This window comes from Nycticebus coucang, chromosome 10 (assembly GCF_027406575.1).
Source record: "Nycticebus coucang isolate mNycCou1 chromosome 10, mNycCou1.pri, whole genome shotgun sequence".
NCBI classification, from domain to species: Eukaryota; Metazoa; Chordata; class Mammalia; order Primates; family Lorisidae; genus Nycticebus; species Nycticebus coucang.
This window is the reverse complement of record NC_069789.1, coordinates 77,594,606-77,616,972: the sequence shown is the minus strand read 5'-3', so window position 1 is coordinate 77,616,972 and position 22,367 is coordinate 77,594,606. Positions and strand designations below refer to the sequence as shown.

General features: G+C 41.6%; 1 protein-coding gene across 1 annotated transcript in view; it reads left to right on the top strand.

Annotated features, from left to right (window-relative positions):
* Positions 1–22,367, top strand: part of C10H1orf21 (chromosome 10 C1orf21 homolog) — a 246,360-nt gene that overhangs the window by 38,161 nt on the left and 185,832 nt on the right. The window lies entirely within an intron of this gene.

Here is a 22,367-nt window from a genome sequence, read left to right as displayed (position 1 = left end):
TCATTGTTGTTTGGTGGGCCTGGGCTGGATTTGAACCCGCCAGCTCTGGTGTATGTGGCTGGCGCCTTAGCCACTTGAGCCACAGGTGCTGAGCCAATTTCATGTGAATTCCATGAAATACCATATACCATTTAGGTGATAGGTACACTAAAAGCCCTGACTTTACCACTATACAATTCATCCACATAACAAAAACCCCCTAAATCTATTGAAATAACAACAAGCAAAAACACAAAAAGAAGGTTATGTTTGAACCAAATCTAGCTCTCATTTTCCCATTTTATTTGCCAGATACCAGACTGCCATATACATCGCCCAAATCTTGACACCCTAAATAGACCAGGTTTTTTCTGCTTACCAAGAGCTGTGAAAACCAGGATACAAAAGTTAACTTGACATGATATGCTTAATGAATCCTTGTTAGTGCCTAGTGCTTAGAAAAATCTGCTGAAGCCCCTTTTTAGCTTTGAGCCGAATCTTATGTACTGGTTTAGTTTCCTGGACCTACCCTCAATTAAAAAAAACAACAACAAAACTTGACATGTCTCCTTTTGTGTGCAGGAACTTCTCTTACTCTGTGCATCTCTAAATACTTCTTAGAGAGGGGTCCGAATCAGGGTCTCCTTATCTTTCTTTTCCTAATTATTTTGCATTTCACTTCTCACTTGCAGCCAGACGGGCAGTTGTGGGTAGGAAAGGGAGCCGGGGAATGGAGTCTGGATACCTGGAATGCTCTTTGGCTGTTTGATTGTGGCCTGGTTATTGAACTTTCTTTAGATGTGATTTGTAAGTGATGTGGTTGCAGTGAATGAAATTGGTGTATCTCTCTAGCTCTTGGCATGAAGAAGCTCAACATACAGGTTAAAGGGCTCTGCCCTCACTTTGAGGTGTTTGCATCTTACCTTTTCCATCTTCCCCATTGGTCTTGCTTGGAAAAATGTCGGACTTTCTTTTCCTCCCACCCTCCATCTCCTTTACCCCTAGACTTGCTCATTTGGGGCATGGCCATCCTAACATTTTTACAGGTTTGAACCACTCTTGGGTAATGACCTTGTGTCCATTTGACTCCAGGGTTGGAGCATGCAGTAATGTGCCAAAAATAAGATCAGACTGCTCAAGTTTAAATCCTGGTTCAGCTATGTGACGCTAACCTCTCGGAGCCTTGGTTTCCTTGTCTATTAAAGGAGGATAATAACAGATCCCACTGCAGTGGGTATTGTGAGGTATCACAGTTGTGGATACCTCACAATACCCAGTAATTTATGCAGACTGAGCACTTGTTGAAAGTTAGCCATTTTTAATATTTGTGCCTCTTTTCATTCCTCAACCATTGGAACTTTTCCCAGAAGAACTATACTGAGTTTCTCAGCTGTCCCATATGCTACATCACCGTGTTGGGGACTGTGTATGAAATTTTACAGGTAATACAAATGTCTACATACAATAACTAAGAAAATGCCATGAAGGCTACGTTGAACAGTTTGATGAGAATATTTCAGATTGTATATGAAACCAGCACATTGTACCCCTTGATTGCACTAATGTACACAGCTATGAGTTAACAATAAAAAAAAAAAAAAGAAATTTTACAGGTAAACAAATGTGCTGCAAGAAAAAAACATTTTAAATGAGGGAGTTACTGCAAGGAGTCACCATGAGGAGGAAGAGGATAGAAGGCAGGGAGGGACCAGAAGAAAGAATTCTATCTCTAAATGTTGCCAGAGGTGTCTACCAAGTAATTTACATTGTGATTAGAGCAACTTCAGATAGAAAGGAGGGAGGAACAAGGATGGTGCTGGTCACACCTCATGTTGTATCAGAATTAATGAAATATACACACATCCTACATTAAACATAACTTAATGATATGAGCATCAAGTTGCAGTTCGTTATAGACCTGTAAAAGTTCGTAGACATTTATGCAAACACTTACGAATTTTGATTGTTCCGATTTCTGTGTGTATTCTGAAGCTAATTATGTTTTTCCTAGGCCACAGATATTTCTGTAGGTTTGTGAAAGGCTTGTGGTCAGTGCCTGTGTCCCAGAGGAAGAAGCTGGGTCTGAGCTGAAACTCAACTGAGATCTCGTTGCTTTTCTGAGGACCCAAATGGAGGGAGTGGTGACACTTCTCCATCCTTAGGGATGTGACCAAAAAAAAAAAAAGGATCGGTCAGGAAAATGGACTGAGAGTACGGGCTGTGGTCACCCTGCCCTCTGCTTACCCTCCTTGTTCACTTTCCCCCATCCGATCCCATCCTCAGTCTCAGCCTAGCACACTTTTGGGTTGAGTGACCCAAGACTGCGTGCGCGCGCGCGCACACACACACACACACACACACACACACACACACACACGGTCATTTATTCATTCTTTAAGCTTCTGTTTATTAAGTGCCTACTGAGTGCCAAACACTAGCATGACACAGATGAATTTGACACCCATTTGGTCCTGGAGGAGTGCATGGTCTATTTCTTTTCTATTTATAACATCCCTTGTAAAGATGGCCCTTAACAAGTTGCTGGCATTGGAAGAATAAATAAGTAGATTCTGGAACTGGAGAGGCTCTGGCTCTTTTGTAGACCCTTCTTTCTCCTATGTGGGTAAGAGATTGTAGGAAAGGTCACTATGCCTGAAAATGACATAATTTTTTTCTTTAGAAAAAAAAGAAAAGAATCTATGCAAGTCTCCAATTCTAAAATTCTGTGATTGTATGATTCTAAATTAATTTAGGAAAGCAGGCAGACAGTTTTCGAATGTGTTTCCATGGACACTATGGATGTTGTGTTGCGGTGTCTGCTTAGTCACATTTTGCACCATCTGGTATGAAAGAATTACTGGATTTTGGACCGAGGGCAACTCAAGGTACTTAGAGGGATATCAGCTGTTCTAATATTCAGTTGAAACGTTCTAGCAGCACAGTAGCATTATCCATAAGACAGTGTTAGCTTTGCCAGGTAGAATATACATGTAATTTTTAAAATACAATAATGTTTAATAAATAATTGTTAGTATAAGTGTGTTCCACGTAATACTTTGGGCCATACTTACACTAAAAAAATTATTCACTGTTTATCTGAAATTCAAATTTAACTGGCGATCTTTTTCTTTTTTTTCTTTTTTTAAGCTAAGCCTGGCAACCCTAGGCAACATCTATCTATAATCTGTGATCTTAAGGATATATCATGTACTGCATGAAAGTGTACAATTGTATTAGTTGGTAAGAAACTTTTCAACCAATTAACCCTGTATGATGTTCTAGTTAATGTCCTCCACTCTCAGCCCTCCTTAGATACAAGGACTTGCTATATCAAACATAATACATTTTACTCTTTAAAAATGTTTCTTTTTCTCCAATACTAATGCAGTGATAAACAGCTATTTTATTAAAATCCTTACAATGTCCAGAAATACAATGTACATCTTAATTTAGTAGTCAGCTACTTGACATTTTGAAAGACAGGCTTTTAAAAAATAATTGGTGAAATTTGAATTTACAGTAATTTATGAGTACTTTTTTGGCTTAGCTTTTCTTATCTGATAAAACAGCTCTGGAATTTATATGAGGTCAGGACTTGTTAACTCAAGCACACACCAGAATCTGTCCCCAAATACCAGATTTTTCTATAGTTCATCTTTGGTTCTCATTAGCCTTGAAATATTATAATTCTCCTCATTCATCATTCCTTCTTTAAAGATCTGATGCCTCTGCGAGGAAGAAGGAAAAATACAGCTCCTTGTTCTTGCAAGATTTATAGGCTTTTGGTGAGTTAAGATATTTGCGGAAGTCCTAAATGGAGAACATGGGAGGTTTGTTAAATCCTTCAGATTATTAAGAATTCCTCTGCTTTGCTTTTGCTGTGTTTTTTTTTAGAGACAGAGTCTCACTTTATGGCCCTCAGTAGAGTGCCGTGGCCTCACACAGCTCACAGCTACCTCTAACTCCTGGGCTTAGGCGATTCTCCTGCCTCAGCCTCCCGAGTAGCTGGGACTACAGGCGCCCGCCACAATGCCCGGCTATTTTTTTGGTTGCAGTTTGGCCGGGGCCGGGTTTGAACCCACCACCCTCGGTATATGGGGCCTGCGACTTACCGACTGAGCCACAGGCGCCACCCACTTTTGCTGTTTTTTTTAGTGAAGATATCAGTTTGATATTTTGATACCCGACATTTTTATATAAAAAGACAAATTCCATGCATCACCCTCCCTCCGCCCTAACCTCCCCCCTCCCTTCCCCTTCCTTGGCTCTTTCCTCATAGTCTTGTGCTATAGTTGGGTTATAGCCTTCATGTGAAAGCTATAATTTAGCTTTGTAGTAGGGCTGAGTACATTGGATACTTTCTCTTCCATTCCTGAGATACTTTGCTAAGAAGAATATGTTTCAGCTCCATCCATGTAAACATGAAAAAGGTGAAGTAATGCATGGGGCCACACCTACGGTGCATCTTAGAAGGGATACAAGCAAAACTTCCTAAAGGCAGAATACAAATGTCTACATACAATAACTAAGAAAATGCCATGAAGGCTACGTTGAACAGTTTGATGAGAATATTTCAGATTGTATATGAAACCAGCACATTGTACCCCTGGATTGCACTAATGTACACAGCTATGATTTAACAATAAAAAAAAAAAAAGACAAATTCCGCATCTTCTTTTTTAAAAACAAAACAAACCTTTATTCAATCACAGAATTTTGGACACTGAAATTCAGGATCAGTGATATCCAAGCCAGACTCAAGAGGTGTATGCTTTTGTTCTAAGTTTGTAGGATGAGGAACCACATCTGTCTGTCTTCTGAGCTTTCCTAGACTTGAGTGGATAGACTTTTTCAGGGCTTACAGTCAGTCCTTGGGCAGGCCTACTGTGGCCTGAGGGAGGAGAGTGTTGGTGTCTTCTCTCAGCCTCTGGGTGGGTGTGGCAGCTCTTTCCCTGGTGGCAGGGCTAGGGCTAGGGCTGGAGTTGGGGGTGTGTGCATAAAGATCATCATGCCCTGTGTTTCTCCCGCTGGGCTCCAAACCCATAGTCATGCGAAGTCCATTTTCCCTTTGCTTAGCTGCCAAGAGTGGTGCTTAGGGCTCTGTGCTGGGTTGGCTCAGAGAAGAGGAGGTGTGCAGAAGTCTTTCTTTCCCAGTCTTCCCTTTCCAGAGAACTGAGGGAAGAGAAGTTAAAAAAGTAATGTAATGCATATGAGGTGTCACCTGTATGCCTATCTTTGTAAAAGTGCAGATTAGAGCCTATTATTTACCTCATACACACTTCCAGTGCTCTCATTACCTATGGAAGGAATGATTATGGGATAAATTCAGCTTTCCTAGCATAATATGGAATTATGTCTAATTGGGAATATTGCTGTCTAATGGGAATATAAGGCATGCCACATATGGAATTTACAATTTTTTAATTGTCACATTATAAAATATAAAAATAAACAGATGAAGTTAGTTTTAACAAAATATTTTATTTAATCCAGTATGTCCAAAATATTGTTGTTTCACCGTGCGGCACCAGTCACATTTCTTGTGCTCAGAAGCTGAGTGAGACCCTGTCTCTTAAAAAAAAAAATTAGTTGCCTGTAGTCCCAGCTACTTGGGAGGCTGAGGTGGGAGGATTGCTTTAACCCAGGAGTTGGAGGCTTCAGGGAGCTATGAACACACACAGCAAGGCCCTGTCAAAAAAAGAAAGAGAGAGAGAGAAAGAAGAAAGAAAAGTCACATGTAGCTTGTAGATTGGTAAGACTGGTGAAAATCGTGAGGAGAACAGTGTGGTGGAGACGGCAGAGACCCAAAACCCGGTAGGAGTTTGAGAAGAAGAGAATAGGTTCTCACTCTGTCACCCTGGGTAGAGTGCCGTGGCGTCATTGCTCACAACAACTGCAAACTCTTGGGCTCAGGCAAGTAGCTGGGGCTATAGATGCCCACCATGAGAATAGGATTTGAGGAAGAAAATAATCCTATAGAAAGGGAGATGCTGATGTTGAATGAGAAATGGGAAAATTGCAGAAGAGAAGTCTTTGGTCGGTGAGAAGGTTGGTTGGCCATCAGCGGAAGGAAACTTCAGGGCAACAGGTTAGAAGGTAGAGTGTATGGAATAGATGCTTAGGGTGCTTCTCGTGTTCAGGCACTTATTTTGTTTATAAAGTGTGTTTCAGTACCAGTCAAGAATAGGGTAAAGAGTAAGGGTAATTTACTTTGAGTAAATCCCAAAGTCTTTGAGAACTGAAGCTCTAGAGAGTAGGACAGTGCTCCTATGTAGGGTGTGTGGAAGAGTGTGTGGCAAAGTCAAGGGCCCATGAGAAATGTTTTGGGCAAATGATGATTTCTCTAAATGTGAAGCAGACTGGCATTGGAACCCAATTCTGCCCAGCCACCTGGAGTCTATGACTTAGCAGCATGCTTCCCTGAAGGTCAAAACTTACATGTGACCCCTACCCTATGGCTTCATCCCCCATTGAATTGAACGGTTGTTAGAACACATAAAGGTGAACAACCTTTCACTCTCCTTTCCCGGTCCTAGGACTTCCCCAATTCTCTTGCCCCTCCAGCTCTGCCTCATTCATTCCTCCCAGAAACAGCTGTTGAACACTGACCAGTGCCAGGCATTGGTCTATGTGCTGGAACTGCAGCTGTGGGTAAGACAGAAGGTCCCTGGTCTCAAGGAACATCTATTCTGAGACAGGTGGCAGCCACACCCACCACGATCATTTCAGCTACTGTGAAGTGTATCTGTCAAGTGAATAAACTGAGGCAGTGGGACTGAGTGGCTCGACTGGGGAGAGGTACTTTTGAAAGTCCCTCTGAGGACATGATCTTTGAACAGAGACCTGAAGGGTAGGAAAAAGGCAGCCAGGGGAATCTTTGACAACCTGAAGCCTTTCTGTCCATCTTGAGGAGATAAGATGAATGAAGGACAGAATCTGTGGGGTAGGCTGAGAAAATCCTCTTGGAATTTCTAGTTCAGAAAGTTAAAATGTTTGACTCTCACCATGGAAAGAATCTCAGTATCCGCTTCTGTCTGTGTGTCTGTCTCACTCTTTCTTCCCCTCCCATTCCTTTCCATAACTATTCATTCCAAGGGATGAAATCATTCTGCAAGCATAAAAAGGGGTTTGATATGTAGATCAGGTTTACTCCGAAATGAACTAAGGAAATTGACCTGAAACAAAATCAAGGCTCTTGTTTCAGCAAAGCAAACAAACAGCAATCAATGGGAAATCTTACTCTACTAAGTTCCACCCAGACCTTCCCGTGGCATTTCTGTTTTTATTCAGTCTTTGCTCTGTATGTTTGGGTCCTGTCTTACCTGAGAACCATTTTCTTTTCCTGGTGTCACACCCTGAGTGTAAAGATGGTGTGCCGCTGTGGGGTAAAGTAGAGGTGGGAGGAGGTGTGGAAGTGTCAGGTTGTTTGCGTGCTTGCTGGGTGGGGTCCAGAAGGAACGTACATGGGCGACTTGCGGCCCTAACACCATTTTATGGACTTTTCCCAGTGGGATTAAAAAAAAAAAAGAGGAAGCTAAAGAGTTCACGTTCCCAGGTGCTCTCAAAAATGGACTTGTCTCATTCCGGATGGATATAATATAGAACTTAGTTCAAGTCTAAACTGCGTTGCCCTGAAGGCCCGAGAAGGTGCTATTGTGAGAAAAAAAGTTTCATTCTGCAGCCGTATTTCTCTCTGGGACTCTGAGAGCTGGAAGGGCTCTTGAGCCTTGTCTTTGTCACTCTTCTGAATGCCTCCTTCTGTGGCCAGGCTTTGCTTACATGACTTAATGCTGGAGGAGCAGACTGGCCCCATCTCTGAGCAACACGCTGAAGCTCCTAGTGTAATGCTTCCTGCCTTTTTTACTTCATAGCACATGTAGAAAATGAGAATCTTCCTAAGGTACATTGGAGCAACTGGACAAGGTTGCTGAAGGTGACACAGACTGAAGTCCTGGGCCAGGTCAGGGTGTCACAGGGCATAATATGTTGGCTTCTTTAAAGTCCATTGCTGGCTGGCTGGTTGGGCAGCTCTGCTGATAGAACACATGCCTTCTCTAAATTGAATGCCCCTTGAGAGCAAGGGGTGTGTTTTGATATTTCTTAAATACCTCAGGCCCTTCTTCACACATTCCCTACAGCTGGTAGAGAGTGCCTAATGTAACAAGGATCTCTTTAGTGGGGAGTAATAAAGAGATTTCTTTATAAGCTTCATTGATAAGTAAAGTTACATTGTTGGGTTGCATTAAGATGAATTCTTAAAAATGGTCCCTGTGGCCCAGGTGTGGTGGCTCACACCTAGCACTCTGGGAGGCTGAGGCAGAGAGGATTGCTTCAGGCCAGGAGTTCCAGGTCAGCCTGAGCAACATAGTGAGAGCCCATCTCTCATCAAATAGACAGATTAGCCAGGGTGTGTGGTGCACACCTGTTGTCCAGTTACTCAGCAGCCTGAGGCTAGGGTGCAGGACACAAGCACGAAGCCACCTTACTCTAACCCAGGCAATACAGTAAGACCTGTCTTAAAAAAAAAAGGAAAAAGCAAAAAAGGAAAAAAAAAAAAAGTCCCATGTCTTGTGCTTTTCCTCTGGCTCTGGAGTCGCACTGCTCGGGTTTGAGCCCTGGGTCTGCCACTTGTTGGCTGTTTCACCTTGAGCAGTTTACTTCATCTCTTGAAGCCATGGCTTCCTCATTTGTGCCGCGAGGATAATAAAACGTTCTAGTAGGTGATAGAGTCTGGACTCTACCCCAGGGCTATGTGGCTGCAAAGCCCTTGCTCTACATTCTCCGCCAGAATCCCTATGCAGTAGAAAAAACTAGCCAGGCGTTGTGGTGGGCACCTGTAGTCTCGCTGCTCGGGCAGCTAAGGCAAGAGCATCACTTGAGCCCATGAGGTTGAGTTTGCTGTGAGCTGTGACACCACGGCACTCTACCAAGAGCAACAAAGCGAGACTGTCTCAAAAAAAAAAAAAAAAACCCTGTGTGTGGGCCTTTCATTAATCTATACCACCACCTGTATGAGACATCAGAGAAATTAGGGATTATATCTTTTGAAAGATTGTATGATTTAGTTCAAATAGAGATTGGCTAACAATGCCTAGATTTGTAACTCATCAAGCAGTATGCAAAGTATTTCAGATCAGTCACTCCACAGATGTGAGGTTATCATCTGTGTTTGGGGGTTATTACGGTACAAAGATGGTCAAAGGAAAGGTGGTGTGAAAAGTTGCCTAAAATTGAACCCAATGATTTCTTTGTGTGGTTGTTAATTTGGAAAAAATTAAAATGAGTAAGAATTTGGCTTGGTAGGCAATAGATTTCTTCAAACAAACCAAATTCTGAGAAATAATATTAGATACATTTCTCTACTCCTCAGTTCTGAGTGGGGCGGAGTGATGAGAAGGAGGGTTTTAACATAGGTGGTGGGGAGTGATATGGGATTTCTCCAGAATATTGATTACTTTGGTAGAAATTAGCATGATTGAGACTTGCTTTAAGATGGATGGCACCAGAAAACCTGTCAATTCCTTTTTTAAAAAAAATTAGAGAAACCTGGGTAAATATTTGCTTAAGGAAATCTAATGATTCTAAAAGCTGCTTGTAAAAGCTTGCAAGAAGTTTTACTAAGAAGTTGAACAAACATATTCTAATGTAAGTTTGGAAAAACATCTTTGATACTTGAAAGGTGAAAGGAGAGAGGAGGAGTGTTTTGTAAAGTTGGGGAGTGTATGTCATGTAAAAATGTGTGCTAAGTTATGTATTCAGTATTCATGTGAAAAAGTTATTAGGAAACCTGGTTTACCTTTTCTAATTATTGGGACTTGGCCCAAGGGTTGGCTGGATTCTACATTTTCCAAGAAAATTGAGTCCTGGAAAGGTTTCATTTCCTTTTGAATGTTGATGCCAAAGATATATCACAGATAGAAGGGACCGTCTCCCCATACAGTAACAGTAGAAGCTGTTGACCATAAAATAAGTTGACCTTAAAAGGGTCTGTAACAAGCTGGTCAACGTACTTAATGTGGTCAACACAAGGAACTAGGCCTACTATACTGACACATACATGTGGTGGTGGATGTCTGGGCTATGAAGATTAGGTCAACTTAGGGAGGTGGGCAATGTAGGGAGGTGGTCAGCTGTGGAGGTTCTACTCTACTATACTGTGAACTGAAGGATCCTATTGGGTGTTTTTTGTTTGACTTCATGTCTAAAGTAAAATGCAATTTCACTCACTCCCGTTGGAGAGGTATCGGGGGAGAAGTACCTTCTTCAAATTCTAAGTCTTTTGATAGAAGAAAGCTTCTTTTAGTTAGTGGAAATTTCCATTCCCAGCATACTTAGGCATATTTACCTCCCTACAGCTTCCTCTTGGTTTTTGTGATTGAGTTATTTTTAGTGTTGCCATGTTTATTCTCTTCCCTCTTTATGCTGTATCTTTTATTTCTCTTTCTCCATCAATTAATCCTACAGTACTTTTCTTAAACCTTTCCAACACTGACAGATATTTTAAAATGTTAATGATGTTCTTCTTTAAAGAAAGGGGGCAGGACATCTGGTTTGTCTAGAAATCAGACATCAGCTCTGCCCCCAAATCAGATGCTTGAGTCCAGGCTGATACTTGGAATTCATTCACTAGTTTTTCAGTTCTTGTATTCTTACTTGACCTAAAAGAAGCTTTTTGCTTTTTAACCTAATTCCAACATAGGAAGGTAATAATAATGTTATATGATTATATCTTATTTTAATTTAATTTTTTTATTTTCTAAGACAGGCTCTTACTATGTTGCCTGGGCTGATCTGGAACTCCTGGACTCAAGCAATCCTTCCCCATTAGCCTCCCAAGTGTATGGGACTACCGGTTCCAGCCACTGTGCCTGGCTGGAATCATTGTTATGATTCTAACGTTGTGTGGTTATTACGTGCAGCTAAGCACACTCCTGACTTTATTTAATTCTCGTATGGCAGCCCTGTGAGATAGTAGATTGTATCATCTCCATTTTACAGATGAGTAGGTAGGTAGAGCTAGTAATCTTAACCACGGTGTTTACACTGCCTACTAATATTGTATAGTAAATACACAATTCTGAACTAATTGGAAATTTATCTGCTGTGAACACAAGATAATCTTGTGTAGAATCATGTCCAAAAATCTGGCAATAATTAAAATAATGTGTAGGTCCATTTTGCAGTGGTTCGTGTTCAGCGGGTAATGATGTTTATAGGGCTTGGTATTCACAGGTAAGATTATAAGAGACATCAGTGAAAATCACAACCGAACACTTAGACTCCTTTTAGTTCAGACCATGAATGGAACAACCCAACAGTGAAGTGCACCATGGACTTTCAGGTCAACAGTACATGACCCAGATCCTGACTTCTTCCTTATCACCTTGCAGGCTGCACAGCCTCTCTAACCTCAGCATCTTCATCTGTGAAATGGGAATACTAATAACCTCTTATGGCAGTGGTTAAATTAAATAAAAAATGTATATAGACTTATATTGCTTACAGCTATGCACATTATAGTCAATAAAAGGATAGTTAATAACAGTCATTGCAATCATAGAATCTGAGTTAGGAAGGATGTTAGAGGTCAGACAGACTTAGTGCAAATTTTGGTTCTACTAATTGTATAAACTTAGTTAAGTCACCTTGCCTCTGTGCCTTTTCATTTCCTTATCTGCATAATATAGAACCCAGAGTTATATAATAAAGATTATGTGACATGTGATGTAGGTAAAGTGTCCAGCATTAGTTGACCTCCCTAAGTGGTGGTGACCTCCCTTACCTCTTGGGATAGGGCAGCTCTAGGGGCCTAGAATTCTTTTTTTTTTTTGTAATTAAATCATAGCTGTGTATGTTAATGCATTTATGGGGTACAATATGCTGGTTTTATATACAATTTGAAATAACCCAACTACAGTCCAAGATGAAGGGGGAAGAGGAGGGGTAGGACAGGGGAGGAGGGAGAATGGGTGGAGGGAGGCTAATTGGTCGGACCACACCTATGGGACCTAGAATTCTTAGAGAGCTTTACTTATATTGAACCTTAGTTTCCCGGTGGCATTTACCAGTTTGACTCGAATCTTATGATCTGAGTGATTGAGAAAGTTAATTTTGCTCTCTGGGTTGTGATTTTGATTAGATGTAGAAATACTCTGAGAATCCAAACTCACTTACTTGGTTGTTAAGTTTAACGTTTTTATTCTTTTATAATATAATTTTTACCTCCACTTTCCTGGACACATTCTGTACTGAATAAAAATATTTGTATATTTTAAAAAGATCTAAATCAAAGAAATTATGACAGGCAATTATCAGTTTACATTAACGTGTGAATGGGATGGCTCAATGCTCTATATGATTGCTGCCAATGATTCAAAATTTAATATTGAGATCATCAGCATTTTATTTTATTTTTATTTATTTATTTTTGTTGAGACAGAGTCTTGAGCTATCACCCTGGGTAGAGTGCTGTGATGTCATAGCTCACAGCAACCTCCAACTCTTGGGCTCAAGTGATCCTCTTGCCTCAGTTTTTCTATTTTCAGTAGAGACGGGGTCTCACTCTTGCTCAGGCTGGTCTTGAACTTGTGAGCTCAAGCAGTTCACCTGCCTTGGCGTCCCAGAATACTAGGTTTACAGGTGTGAACCACCATGGCCAGCCAGATTACCAACATTTTAAATAATTTACACTGTGCAACATTTTAATTTATTTGATCTTTGTTCTGTTGTTCTCTGTTCCTGCCCAACCGTGTAGGGAGCACTATCCTTTGAAGTCAATAATCACAATAGTAACATGCTGGGCTTTGTGAAGATTAGAGGTGAAAAAAGAAGCTAAATAGAGAATTTTACTGTGCATTTTTCTGAAGGGAGTTCCCTTGTTTGCAGGTTCTTCCTGGAGGTTTAGGTGCAAAATCTCTTAATCATATACTTAGCATTTCTACTCTTTATTTATTTTATTTCTGTGGACTGTTCCTGCACATTGCACAGAAAACTCTGGGTGAGATTATTATGTGTAATGTAAGACCTTGCCTAACCTGCTTTTCCCTGTTTTGGAACTGGGCGTGCGATAGCTGCTCTACTGTGGATAGTTACCTGGTTTTAAAATCCAAGTTTTGTCTACCTCTGGATGCCAGAAATTTTATTCCACTGGCTACCGAGTCTATAAATACCATGTTAACTTTCCTCCCTTCTCATTCAGGAGGAGATTTCATCTCCTGTAGATTTGCTAAGAACACAGGCCCTATGGTTCCATTTAAACTCAGTACCTGTTAAGGATATGGTTTGTGTACTTGGCGTAATTTAAGGGGCTCCGGGAGAGTTCTTCATTCTAAGTCACTTTCCCCAGTAATTACATTGTTGGTGATTTATTTCTCTAGGGTTCACATCTATCCTCCCCCTAGCCTTACACTTCCCTGGAAGAACATAATGAAGCCTCTAGGACTTTATTATTCTATCACTTCCCTCCTTTGTAGAGCTTCAGAAAGGATGGCAGGGCAGGGGTGGGTCCGATTGGCACGGAGTCCCAGGATGGTCATCAGGCACAAAAGTCTGAGCAGACTGCAAGTGCTCCGGAACTCAGTGCTGTGTCTAGAGCCTCCTGTCTGGCCGGGCAGGAGGTAAGAAGGCTCAATCCCAGGGCTGGGCTGTAGAGGGGCAGCATTTTCCATACTGACAGGAAGTAAATCATGGATAGCTTTTTAGAATAAGCTGTGATTTGAAAATTCTTTCACCTCTTGCTTTTGGAGGAGTACAGCCTTCTAAAATGCCTGGTCCTTTCAAGTCGTTTAACTTGTATCTCTATAGAAGATTCTCCACTGAAGACAGTCTGGAAAGAGACCCCAAGTCGTAATAGTTAGAGGTTCTGCAAAGGAAGATTTTACAGTCTTTTCTGCCTTTGTCTCTTATTCCAGGATCATTATAGTGAATACTGTGGTCCATTTGTCCTCTCACTCATTTGCTTTCAAAAAGTGCTAGATTCCAAGGTACCCACTTACGAGTGTGAGACTTAAAGCAAGTCATGTTATGTTTCAAGCTGATTTCCTTTTCTTTATTTTTTGGTGTGGTGATGGTGGTGGTGGTGTGGGGGGACAGTCTCACTCTTTTGCCCAGGCTAGAATGCAGTGACATAGGCCTAGCTCACAAGAACCTAAAACTCCTAAGCTCGAGTGATCCTCCTGCCTCAGCCTCCAGAGTAGCTGGGACTACAGGCGCGTGACACTGCACTCAACTCTTACTCAGACTGCTCTTGAATTCTTAAGGTCAAGTTATCCTCCTACCTCAGCTTCCCAGAGTGCTAGGATTACAGATATGAGCTATAGCACACAACTGAGCCTGATTTCTTTATGTAAAAATGAGAATGTTATATATATTCTTCCTGTCCTCTTCACAAGGTTGTTGGAGGAAAATGAAAAAAGTGCTTCATCAAAGTCTTCAGTGAACACGTGATAAGCACCAAGTTAGGAGTTTACGCTATGTACGGTAGCATGACATGACCCCCCATCCAGGAAGATAAAAAGAGGCCTCTTCCGAGCAAAGACGATTCCTTCCTCACCTATTGTAGCTTAGTGTGTGAACACCTAGGCTGAATGTAGCATTTGTTCAGTTGTCACGAGTAGCATGATTTGTGCTGTAATACTGTAGGTGATGCCATATGAGAAAATAGCAAGATGGCAGAGAACGACTTTCAGTGGGCGTGGAAAGACCTCCCTGCAGAGGTAGCCTTTGAGCTAAGCCTTGATGGATGAGTAAAGCTTCATAAAAACTAGGTGCCTTTATTTATTTGCATGTCACAGAGAATTGTCATTAGTATCCATGCTGGCATCCTCCCTCCTTCCTCTGACTTCTGACTTGTCCCTACAAGGGACAAGAGAAAGTCACCTTAGAGATGTGTGTGTGTGTGTGTATATATATATATATATATATATATATATTTTTTTTTTTTTTTTTTCAGTTTTGGCCGGGGCTGGGTTTGAACCTGCCACCTCTGGCATTTGGGGCCCGTGCCCTACTCCTTTGAGCCACAGGCGCCACCCTATATATATATTTTTAAAAATTTTGTTTTTAGATGAAAATCTTTCAAATATAAATTTTTTTTTCTTTTTCTTTTTTTTTGAGACAGAGCTTCAAGCTGTCACCCTGGGAAGAGTGCCATGGAATCACAGCTCACAGCAACCTCCAACTCCTGGACATCAGCAATTTTCTTGCCTCTGCCTCCCAAGTAGCTGGGATTACAGGCACCTGTCACAACACCCGGTTATTTTTTGGTTGTAGCCGTCATTGTTGTTTGGCAGGCCAGGGCTGGATTCAAACCTGCCAGCTCAGGTGTATGTGGCTGGTGCCTTAGCCACTTGAGCTGTAGGTGCTGAGCCAGAATATAAAATTTTATAATGAAAAACATATTAATTTATCTGGGACCTTTTTAGCTGATACTGCTTCACTTAAAATTAAAATGCATTTTGTTATTAGACCTAGAGTTAGTTTCTAACAGGAGGGCAATTATGGCACAAGGGACCCCTCAGTGTGTTGGAAAATACTATGTATGTTAAAATAAAATGTGTACTTTGGGAGCAGGGACAGAAGAAAAGTCAAAGATGGGAGACATGATGTCCAGGGAAGGTTGGTTGATGGAATCAGTGTGTCCCTAGAGGGTGGGGAGTTGTTAGTGGAGTCCTGTGTTTCTAACAGGTGCATTTTGTCAAATGAAGATTTTAGTCCCTAGGAAAAAAATGTCATGTGGGTATAATGGTGAAAATTAATTAAAGGGGTATATACCTAACCTTGGATCTTTTTTTTTTTTATTACTATCTGACTATAACAATGACATCAATGCCATGTTAATAGCTAAATATTTCCCTTTGAAAGTAGAGAGCTGTGATTATATTGACTCTTATTTACAAGACAAAATAGTTAACCCATATGGGTGATCTGGGGGAGACCCCTCTTCTATAAATTTTCACGGAAGGTTTTCGTAAGCACAGAAATTTTTAATTTTGACAATTTTAATTATAGACTATTAAAATAGACTATAGACTATAGTCTATAGACTATAGACTATAGACTATAAAATAGACTATAAATAGACTATAGACTATAATTAATAGTCTAATTATAGACTTATAGGTAAGGCTTCACACTTTTGGTCGCGGTGAATGCAAAGTAATTTAGCCCATTCTTTTTAATGCACACGGATCATTGTGGGTCCTAGGCATTATTATTGAAAATGTCTTGGGGAGGGGCCTCACCTGTGGCTCAAGGAGTAGGGCGCCACCCCATATACTGGAGGTGGTGGGTTCAAACCCAGCCCGGCCAAAAACTGCAAAAAAAAAAAGCCTTGGGGAGATGCTCAGGGTTGTTCAAACAGTCCCAGAGCTTAGTGCTTCTTCAGCAGGGCATGGAACCTGGCTGCTTGTTGCTTTTTGTGTTTTTCCATCCCTCTTCTCATCATCCACTGTCTTTTATTGCTGTACTTTTACTCATTCAACCTCACATTTTTCACTAGCTTCTTCCCCATGCCAGATAAGTATGATTTGTCAGCTCTGTCTTTTTAAAAAATGCCACTTTTTTGTCGCCTTATGGAACTTAAAACTCCCTATAAATTGTTCTTACCAAAATACTGAACCTGAATCTGATCAAATCACTATATGTAAGTGCCCATCTACAGGATATAGAGGAATCAAATGGACACGTTAAATGATGCTTCAACAATGCAATCAGCAAAATCCAAACCCAAATAAACAGACCAAAGAAAAAGACAAACAGACAGACATAGGGGAAGCCTATAGATTAAGAGTCTTTTTTTTTTTTTGTAGAGGCAGAGTCTCACTTTACGGCCCTCAGTAGAGTGCAGTGGCCTCACACAGCTCACAGCAACCTCCAACTCCTGGGCTTAAGCGATTCTCTTGCCTCAGCCTCCCGAGTAGCTGGGACTACAGGCGCCCGCCACAACGCCCGGCTATTTTTCGGTTGCAGTTTGGCTGGGGCCGGGTTTGAACCCGCCACCCTCGGTATATGGGGCCGGCACCTTACTGACTGAGCCACAGGCGCCGCCCAGATTAAGACTCTTAAGAGACTTCTCAGTCAGTTACGATGTATGAAGCTTACTTGGATCTTGATTTAAACAAATTGAAAACAAAATGAAAAAATATGAGGCAATTAGGGGCAGTTGAGTGCAACTAGATACTTGATGATTTGAAGGCCTTACTGTTACTTTTTAAAGATGTGATATTGGTGTGGTTATGTTTTTTAGGTGTTCCTTTTAGAGGATGTTTAGGGATGAGATGATAAAAGTTGCTAATTGCAGAAGTTCAGATATCGGTGCAAAAGTCTATATTATACTGTTCTCTCTGCTTTGAATATGTTTGAAATTTTCCGTAAGAAAATGTTAAGCAACAGCAACAAATCAAAACCCTGGATTGAAACCCAGTCTAGTATCTATACTACCCTTTATTTCACATACATTTCTAGAAAGCTGTCCCTCCAGTCACTATACAAGGTCTGATTCTCCTTGGCTGTTCTCACAGTGGCTTTTTCTGTGTCCTGTTTCTTCATTGTCCCTTTCCTAAGCCCTCTTTTCTTCCTGCTTTATACTGGGAGTTGTTAACCTGTGGGTTTATGGATGAGCTTCAAACAGTCTATACTTCCTCTGAAATAGAGTGCTTTCTATATGCAAATACGCATTTTTTAGTGTTAGGCTCATGACTTTCATCAGAGTTTCAAGCATCCATGATTCAAGAAGGCTACAGACAGGCTTACCACACCCCGACCTGGATGGTCACGTTCATGCCTTTTCTTCTACCTGTCTGAGACTGCGTGTCTGTCTCTGGCCCACAACTCAGTCCTGTGCTCCAGCCCTGTCCATTCATTTGTCTACTCTTTACCACTGTTAATACCTCAAAGAATATTTGCGTGGTGGTTTACCATTTGTGCAATTGCTTGTCATCCATATACCTCCAAATGAGCCGAGATCTCTCTAACACCTGCGTCTGAACAGTGATCAGACTCTGGCAGTTCTGCCTCCTGAATGATATCATTGGTGTGCTCTTCCTATCCTGTATAGTTTAATTTAGACCCTTGCCGTAGCTCACCTGGTTGTTGGACTCCCACTGTAAACCTTCTTACCACTTCTCCTGGCCTCCAGTTCTGTCTCTTCTGTCCCCTGCAGTGATGTCACTAACACAAAAATCTGCCCTGTTTCACAGAAGAGTGAAACTGTTTCACATCTCTGCTGACATCGGTAGTTGCCAAAGTCTTAGAGGCCCCCTGTCCTCCAGCCCCTGTCTACTTACAGCGCCTTACTTCCTGGCCCTCCCTCCTCATCCCCGTGTACAGCCTAGCATTTGTGAAGTCTCCCAGGCTTTGCTTCTATGTTCACCCCATCTGGAGGGTCCCACCCTTCCTTCTGACAACATGGGAAATAGCACTTTACCCTTCAGGTATTCAGGATGACCCTTTTCTCGGATGCTTCCCAGATGATCTGCTAGAGCCCTTGGGTGCTGCTTCTCAAGTGCTCTTGCTGCATTTCTTTTAGCTGTTGTAACTATTTTGCAGTGGTTCTTAACCTTCAGGATGCCATGATGTATTTTCATTGTTACAAAGGGGTCGCGACCCACAGGTTGAGAACCGCTGGTTTAGAGGTCTGTAAACTAACCTGCTAGGGCCTTCAGAGCATCTTCAGGAATACCTAGCTTTTGCCTAATATGGAGGGCACAGGTTTTCAGCGCAGGGTTATTGAATGCCTGCTGACCTTGGCCTCCAAAGACTCATTTCCTTCTCCAGGTGTAGATATTACCTTGAACTCTTTCAAAGAGAGAGTGACAGGGAGACCAAGGGGCTCCTTTTTTTCTTGGATCCCATTCCCTGAAGAGAGGAGCGGTATGAAGGGGGTGGCGGCTGGGAGGGTTGGTGAGAGACAGTTTTCAAGCTGAAGTCTTCCTTTGGTGGCTTGATGATCTCTCTCCCCCCTTTCTGAGTTCCTCTATCACCTCTCATTTCTTAGTGACCATTTAAAAAAAGCTGTGAGTAAAAGATTCAAAATAATATTCTCTTCCTAATCTTCCTGCCTAAATATATGTATTTCTTAAATGAATTGAGGAGATTGAATTTAATTTTAAATGTATGTTGTAGTATTTTGAGCAATAAAAATGGAGTTCAACTCGATTTCTTAATGCTCAGGAACCACTGAACTCAATATTGACACCTAAATTATAATGAGAGCAGCTTTAGTTGGAAAAGCTTTCTCAATGATCTCAATGTTATACATATAATACTAGTCAGAATTAAGATCTATCTAATATATCTATAAGCTTCCAGATTAGCAATTGCAAGTTTTGTGTCTCATCGTGTGATCTTGCATCTCTGTGTAGCTTTCCTTCAGTGTCTGGCAACCTTGCGTGCTGGGTGCATGGTGGAGAAGGCAGAGTGCCCTAGCCCTTGCGAGTCCTGAAGGTAGGAAAGGAAGGCCTGTATTGGATTTTGGAATACACAGAAAAGTCTCCCTCCTGGTGTTCAGGAGGTGGGTAACACATAGAAGGCAAGATGGAGAGAGAGAGGTATTTTGATGCTAAGATTGGGGTGGCTAATGCCTTCAATTCCAGGTGTTAAATTTGGTGGCTTAGAAGACCGTGGGTGCCTGATACAGTCATGGAGAAGATGGATGGTGTGGGGGTCATGCATAGAGTTTGCACGGAGGGTTGTGGCTTAGTTTTCCAGCAGAGAAGCACCTCTTTATGGAGTTCACAGGGGTCAGGGTGGGAGAAATCACCACTCTGAGTGCAGGCTTCCTAGGAGTCCACTAAGTGGGAATTTGATCGCTGCCCTTTTCTGGACTCCCCTTTCCCAAGGAAGAGCTTGCGGGTGATCAACCACCTGCAGCATTAAGTCAAGGAAATGTGCTATCTGCCCAGTAAGGTATGCATTTTAATGGATACAACAATTGTTTAATAGAAAGAATAACATATCTGTGAGCTTTATGGTGCTAAGTAGCAGGGGTGATGTTCCTAGTGAGGTAGCTGCCTACTAGGTTGTGGCGTGCCCAAGAACACACACAAAACATACTCCCAGACACACACACAGAGCCAGATAAAGTCTATCAAAACATACAGCCAAATTGCTTGTCCTTTCGCTTCCACTTTCCTGTCCTCTGCCATGGCCATATCAGTATTATGCTTAATTAGATTTTATGTGGATGAAAACCTTTCTAAAGGTTAGGAGAGGAATCAACCAACTTTTTGTTAATGAGTTATTGTGTGCTTTAAAATCAGAAATGAGAAGGAAAGAAAAAAGTTTCAAGGTGACCTCTGAATTGACCATCAGTATAAGAATTGCTTATTAAAACTATGAATTTTTAAAATAACCCACATAAAAGTAATTGCCATGTCTGTACTTTGTAATTTTTATATTTTTACCCAATTTTGGAACATTTATTTTAATCTCAATCTGTCCATCAAGTTGTAACATTATGTTTTGTGGCTCTGAAGGATTCTACACACACACACACACATACACACACACACACACATTTCTCTAAAGACCTAGGCATGATTGCACAGCATGCTTGAAAGCAAGTGAGTTAAAAGCTAGCTGCAGAATTTTCCTCTCCAGTGATTACTATTTTGCGCATTTGAGGCCTCTTCTGCTCCAAGTTCACAGAAAGGCATTAGCCAATTCTGAGCACCCAAAGCTCGAGTTTTTCATGTTTATAAATTTAATAAGCAAATGTTCCATTGAGTGATTACATCCTTTATTTTCTTTCTAGAGATAAATGTTACTGTTTGTTGTTGGAAAGGAATAAAAGCACTAACCATTCCCCAAGCAATCTTTTGCTTTCCCTGGAGGGTGAACTATTTTGTGACATTGAGATCCCAAGTCAAAGTCAAAACTAACCACTTAAATGAAATTTCCCTCCTGGTAAAGGAAACTCCTAGATGTGTTCATGTGCAACATAATAGCATTCCTAATTAGAGTTTCACAGAACGTTTCTTTGAGGGAGCTTATTTCTTGTTTACAAAACAGAAAGTTTAGGATGACGGGAGAAAAGGAAGGATGATGGTCTGGCCACGCTGTCTCCTAGGAAGGGCTTACTCCTTTCACAAAGATTTGGCCTGATGCAAAGCAAAATTTCCCTTCTTTTGCAGATATGAATGTGAGAATAATTCCACCAGTCCAAAGAGGGAATGTACTTCTCCTCTTGTAGGTGGAATCAAAATTGGTTGTGGGTCATGGATGCTGTTGTATTTGTCAGAAACAGCAGAGTTAAGGATTGCCCCAGAAGTGAGCTCTGTGGTTTTCTGCTTGCGAAATAAGGTCTGTTTGCCCCAGGTAATATCAGCCATCGTGGCCAAGTGGCAAGAAAAAAGCCGGTTCACCACATTCATCGTTTGCCTGTAGAAAGGCCATGATTGTTAATCTGTTCACAATGTACCTGTGTGGAGGCTTAGAAGAAACTTTGCTTAATCTTTCCATAGACAGGTAACACAGAAAATTTACTTTATTCGTGGTGTTGTCCAGAATTGATGAAATTGTTCAGGTAATACAGGGCAGGAGCCAAATTGGTATCTGTCTGTTGGTTCTCTCTGCCTGCCCCCTCTTGAGTTCTGTCTCTCTTGTGACCCAGCACAGTTTTATTATAAACTGCTCTAGGTGATGAGAGATGTTTAAGGCCTTTAAAACATTTAGTAGCTTTGCCTAAACTCTCTTGTTATTACCCTAAACTCTTTCACTGGTGTCATGAGCGGAAGACTTTCAGCCAGAAGGACGCATAAAGCCTTTCTTAGGGAGGATGGCCGTGTTCCAAAGGCACCTGGTGTGTCCCTCCTAAACAGTAAACTGACCAACCAGGAGCTGTAGTCTGTTTCTAGAAAAATCTTTTAGCTGGGAGGCACACTGTGAAGTGTCTCTAAGTGATGAAGACCACAGCCCACATCACTTTGGGGTTTGGGAGGACGGGAGTTGTGTTATAGCCAAGCTTATCTTTTTTTTTTTTTTTGAGACAGAGTTTCACTTTGTCACCCTTGGTAGAGTGCTGTGGTGTCACAGCTCACAGCAACCTCAAATTCCTGGGCTTAAGCGATTTTCTTGCCTCAGCTTCCCAAGTAACTGGGACTATAGGTGCCGGCCACAAACCCTGGCTATTTTTTTTAGAGATTGGAGGGGGGGTCTCACTCTGGCTCAGGCTGGTCTCAAACCTGTGAGCTCAGGCAATCCAGCGGCTTTGGCCTCCCAGAGTGCTGGGACTACAGGCGTGAGCCACCAGCCAACCTTATCTCAGCCAAGCTTGTCTTATAGAACTAAACCCTGTTCCCTTCAGAGACTCTGAACTGACCTCAGACTTTTTTTTTTTTTGTAGAGACAGAATTTCACTTTATGTCCCTCGGTAGAGTGCCGTGGCATCA